This window comes from Bactrocera oleae, chromosome 3, assembly GCF_042242935.1.
Source record: "Bactrocera oleae isolate idBacOlea1 chromosome 3, idBacOlea1, whole genome shotgun sequence".
Taxonomy (NCBI): Eukaryota; Metazoa; Arthropoda; class Insecta; order Diptera; family Tephritidae; genus Bactrocera; species Bactrocera oleae.
In genome coordinates this window covers 83,179,628-83,186,033 of record NC_091537.1, presented here as the reverse complement: position 1 = coordinate 83,186,033, position 6,406 = coordinate 83,179,628, and positions in this window count along the sequence as shown.

The window sequence follows — 6,406 nt, the reverse complement described above, 5'->3', positions numbered from 1 at the left end:
TGTTAAGCGTTGGATTGCGGTCCACTCAAACCTAAATTTGCGCCAGGCTCAATGATGCGACGGCTGTTGCGACTTTACTGCGTTCGGTATCGCTTTTCAATTTTTCACGACTCCATTTTGGCAAGCGAAAATGCCACAAAATTGCTTTGGGACCTTAGGACAATAGCAACATTAACAACAACAGCACCATATGCGCAGCAATTTACGTACTCTTTCATATGTTTGTATCTATGCATGGTCCTCCCGTCCGACTGGTGCACGCCACGCCGCCGATGACGACACCTATAAACATTAACTTGTCAATAAAGGTAATTCATTATGTCGCTATTGAATACCCCATGGAATGACGCAAACAAGCAACAAACAACAAATGCTGGTAACAGTCAAAACATTACAAAAACAAAATAAAATTACAAAAACAAAAATATATTTATAGCTGCGACAGGTTTTAACGTGGGCAAGAATATAGCAACAATTCCGAACATAGCTTCAGCGCATCATTGTTGCAGCCAATGGACGATTTGAGAGGTGAGCGGCCCTGTAGGAAAAAAATATAAAAATGTTTAGTATTTTATTTATAGATTACTGCTTACCTCAAACTTTGATATAGCGAATAGAAAATATCAGTTTTACGCTTCTGAGAAATTTAAAGTAAAAATTTCTGTTCAATGTTGTCACTGACTGGAAGTAATAGTGAATAGAATCCTATCATGCCTGGATCCATAAAATCGTGCCACCTGGCTTATGAGCTGTTCCAGAGAGACTCCTAGAACCGCATATATATATATGAATGCATGAAAAACAAATTATAGATTATAAAAAAAGAAAATTTTTGGAAAAAAAATAATAATTTTAACATCTAAAGACTCACAATTTATTTTAACGCTTAAGGAAAGCATGTTGTCGTTTAAGACTTTTTTTTAAAACTCCAATAATGACCACAAAATTTTTTTTAAGTTTGGTAACTTTTAAATGGCCTCTTTTGTTTCCTCTCTCGCTTTCGAATAATTCTCTTGTGGTATGGGGACTCATTGCAAAGAACGTTTCTGGTCTCAGCGTTAGCAGTGACGCATCTTAAACTAATTCTCTCACTGCCTGCCCACCAAGCTGAGCACTATGATTCTTCACGTATTGGGAGGGTATACTTAGATTTAGATATTTTTCTTACCGCGCTCGATAATGTTTAAATCATATATGACCACCATTTGACAAATATAGGTTTTGGATTCAGCCAACTTTGACTTACTTTAAAGCTGAGTTTAAACAAAGAAATAGAGAACTTATAATAAATTAAGCGTAACTAAAAAGCTTATTAACATCATAACATTGAATATTTAACGCGTCCAATCGTTGTTAGAGTGTATAACAGGCAAGATCTCCCACAGTACCAATCTTCCAGCCCTTGACTTTAGACAGGTTTTCGGTTCTTTTTTTTACTGTAGTATGAACAGTTTTTTTTATATAAGTCACAACTAATCTAGCGACTGGCGCTCCAAAAATTAACCGAAACCAAAAAAACCAAATTTTGCTGAAGGTACTGCGAACCACCCAGCCAAAATTGGGTTAAGCGTTGACATGCTAATATTCGCTAAGGAGTCAATTGTTTTTTTTGTTTTGGTCAGTCCGGGTCAAATTGGATTTGGTATGATACGCATCCCTTTTAATCAGTAATGAAATGGATTTTCTTTCGAATTCTGCAAGTTCAACTTCCACGAATTTCGTCATACTTGTGTATGGCCTTAGAACAAAGGCCCTGCAACTTCAGAGTTATTTGACACGGCCTAGAGCACACAGCTTTGTCTATACCAAAAGTTATTTCGTTGCACTTTCAGTCTGCTTTTACTTTGCATACTGAGTATATACTTGTATCTTAGAAAAAGATAAAATTAGACAGTAATCGTAATTCATTAGCGGTGCCCACTTTCATAGCCAGTAAATTTCCCAGCAGGGTCGCAATATAAAATGTAAGTACTCATATATGTATTTATATGCGTGTGGGCGCGAATGATACACTTGACAACATTTAACCGCAACTGATACAGTTATCACGTCAACTCACATCCCACACCGACAGGATGAGCGCATAAGTGGGCAAGTCAATGGCCCAAAAATGTTTACTGACGCTATAATCACTCCCACACACTTACTACCTACTCCACATGTACCCCGCTCTCTCGCTCAGCAAAGTGAGAAAAAAATTGAAGTCGAAACGGCGTCGTCAACAACCTGAGGTAGACGCAAGACAGCAAGGCAAATTTTAGTGGCCTTAGCACGCGATGCACAGTGTCGACCCCCCAAATACCATACTATGTAGCAATAATAATATTGTTTTTGTTTTCATTGTCACTTCGTACTGTAGCGCATCTAATACGCGTATCCATCGATAAACAATAAATATATCTCTCCGTTGTATAATAAAATGCTTATGGGCAAACATTTGGGGACAAATTGATGATGTTCTTGTGAATGTGATACCTGCTGGCGGGTAGTGGAGTACCATCTACCGCATATATTATATATGAGACCGCACCAGCCACCGCAAGGGTGGTTTATCGTCGCCAGTGTGTTTGTTAGAAAGGAAGCTGCACGATTTCGTTTCTGTTTGATTTTTGTTGGCGCTTGCGGGTACCGTTCACACTGAATATTGACAAATAAGTACGAAATGAAATACCGTTAACTGGTAATTGACAGTGGCGTAAATAATGAACTCGCTGTTGGATGTGTGAATTTTGGGGGAGCGGCACTCCTTCAAGGCGCTCATTAATTAATGATTAACGAAACTGATGCCGAAGATTTTTTATCAGTTTTATATTACAATATATTAAGCACAAGAGCATACCCATGATTTCAAACCCCCTAGTCTTCTGTAATGAAAATAAAAAGATTATGAGTCTGCAATGATGTCGCAATTGTATGAGCTAGCGATAAGTAAAAAAAAAAAATTTTGAAAAAATGCCGATGAAATTCTACACTAGAATACCCCCTGAAAGTTGACGAAGAAATCTTTAAATACGGTCATTAGAAGAAACCTTATGGAAAGTTCTCCTTTTTTATCCTTAAAGATCGATCATTAACTATCAGAAGCAACCTGCAGTAAACTTTTATGATATTGTGCCCTTTAAGACCAAGTTTTCACTAATGCCATGTATTCGAGAACTAGATATCGGCGTTCCGTCAAATAAGCATATTCTTGAGGAGAGAAGGGTGTAAGAAAATTTCAGATCGATATCTCAAAACCTGAGGAACTGTATAGTCTTTCATGATAATTAAAGTTCATTAAATTTTTTAACATGAACCATGGCAACCTATATTCAGTGAAGGAGAAAGGGCGTGGCGATCGGAGACAATTCCTCTCGGAAACGGAGTTCTTAGAAGGGCCCGATGCTCTGCAACAATGTTTTGCAGAATTTTTTCGCCAATAATTCACTACAATCATAGCGGTTTTCTCACTACGTCCCTGCAGGTATCATCATTAACGGGACTTTTAAAAAATGTTGAAGTCCTTGCAGACAAAAATACTTACCCTTACTCCTCCACTGAACTTTTTTGCACAGTCCATGACCATAAAAATTGCAAAAGTATTAGACATTGATACAAATCTTTATAGTAAAGTAAAAGCCACTAAAACATCAGGTCAAAAAGCAACAATTTCTAATACAGTCAGTCTTTAAAAATGTTTAATTGTGCAAATCTGGTCCGACACAAGGCTCGTTTTTTTTAAAGCTTCCGGTAGTATTCGGTAAAAGCAAAGCGAACAAATTTTAGTGATTAAGCACTCACAATGGATGCCATTATTTTTCATTTTATAGCACATAGAAATTTTATTATTTGGTATTATATAGAAATAAAATGCAATGGAGCTCTTGAAGATTTAATAGTTCTAGACCGACTAACTCAAACAATATCTCAGAACTTATCACATTCTTAATTATTCAAATATCTTCGGTTCAGCATACTCATCTTTCTACATCTAAAATACTGTCAATAACCTGTTATCCGGTAAGCTCAAAAAAGTTCTATTATAGATATACAATTCACCTTGAAAATCGAAGATTCCCCATTCGAATAATCGATACCAAATCTCTTTTTAGTCTGTAAGGACTCCAAATGGATGTAATTTTTTAAATTCTTTAGCAACAACTCTAATATTCCGGTAAACTCTAACAATTTTATTCAAGATTTGGGTTAACCTTAAAAATTACATATTTTTCAATTCGATTAATCGATATCACGCGATAGTCCAATTTTTTCAACTGCTACTGTAACATGAGTATATTCCCAAAAACTCACCATATGTAACATAAATACATGAATATAAATATAGCTATTCGCTAACTGGCTGTATGGCTCACACTCCAATCATTGTGACCACGAAATATCAATGAATAGCGCAGAGTATGTCCTTACAATATTTTGTATTGGCTCGTCGCAGCAGTGGGATTGCGTGATATGTCAACTCAATTTTTTAGATTATATTTTACGCAAATTTATTTGTCTATCAATGCATTTGGCAATTCTACTAAATATTCAAATGTGGCATGGGGGCGTGGGTTGGTTCAGTTAGAAATATGCCGTATGAAAGATGAGCAACGATGTAGTTTATTTCTATGTAAAGGTATTTAAAGAGCCTTTAATCCGATCGATATTTTCGAAACTATGCTATAGGATTATGAATTACAATTAATTAATCAATCGATCAAGACTCGATTTAAATTCTTACTTGAAAAAATGTCTTAAAAGTCAGATCAAACGTTCAGCGAACCTAAAACTCTGTAGCATCCTCCTCCTAAGCAACTCGCCACCTATAGTATGGCTCTTGGCTACACCAGATTTCAAAACTTTATTTTTGTGTTTGAAAGCACTGAAAGGTGCAACAATTATATTGAATTTACAAAAAGTAAGCGTTTCTACATACATATATAATCTTTAGTAGCAGTTCTTAGTAGAATATGAGTCTGCGTTATTTTCGACAACATGGACGTAGTCATATACAGTTTAAAGTACAATAGTTGGCAAAGCTCCTTCCTGCTTCATATGAGATTCGTTGGATTATAGGTGTTTTCGCGGTTTTCTCATAATTGTTAAGAGCTTCTGCTCGATTTCAGGTTTTTTTCGGATTATCTGACTTCCATCGCCATCCAAATGATTAAATGATTTCTTCTTCTGTAAAGAAAAAAACTTTTTGAGTCGTACTTTCCATGACGAAGTAATTTTATTGGGTACCAAATTTAACGATCTGTAGACTGTTACATCATCTAACATAATTTAGAACGCCATTTTATATGTCATCACCATTAGCAGGTATCGTCCAAGTCAATCAAACTTAGTGAGTTAATGGAAAAGCTCGTTGCACAAATAGAATCTGCCGATAAACAGTGTTTTTACCTCGCGATAACGCTAAGGCTTTATTTAAAAACAGTTTTTAGTTGCATCTTGCTAGCTTTTCCTGCAAATATGGTCGAATTTTTTGTGGTAAGCATCAGTTCTCGGCGAACAAGGCTTCTAAAAACAATTTTTAGTTACATCTTTGTAGTTTTTGCTGAAATTATGGTTTTGTTTTCGGACAAAAGCATCAGATCCTGTAGAATAAAACTTTCAAAAATAATTTTTAGTCGCATGTTTAAGCTTAACTGAAATTGGTTGAGTATTTTCAGTATAAGCAACAATTCTTGTAGAACAAGATTTAGAAATAATTTTTAGTCGAATCTTCCTAGTTCTTTCTTGCAATTATGGTCAAGTTTTCGGCAGTACGTATTAGTTTTTCGAGTACAACACTTACAAAGATTGTTTTGGTACCTTCTACGTAGTTTGTTTTGAAATTATGGTCAAATTTTTTGGCGATAGACATCAGTTACTGGAAGACAAGGCTTTCATTAATCATTTTTTGCACAGCTTCGTAGCGTTATCTGAAATTGTGATCGAGTTTTTGTGGGTAAACATTAATTTTTCGAGCACAAAACTTTAAAGAATAATTTTTATTTGTATCTTCGTAGTTTTTAAGGTCGAATTTTTGAGAATAAACATTAATTCCTGGAGGACAAAATTTTCAAAATGGGTTTTTAAACGCATCTTCGTAACATTCCCTGAAAAAATGGTCTTGCTTTTGGGGGTATCTTTGTAAACATCAGTTGTTGGAGAAAAACGCTTTCTAGAATAATTTTAGTCCCAACCACGTAGCTCTTCCTGAAATTATGGTAAAGTTTTTTGGAGTAAACATCAGTTCCTGGTGGACTCTACAGCTGACAATATCTGCGGTGTATGGAAACTAACTTCAGGAAATGCCGCAAGGTGCCTCGCACATTGTGGCGGCGTCGGCTCAGATATTTATTTGTGCAAACGGCAATATTAGCACGATAAAATTTTAATTTTTAGGAACATTACTTAAAATTTTGTTTTCACCAAGATT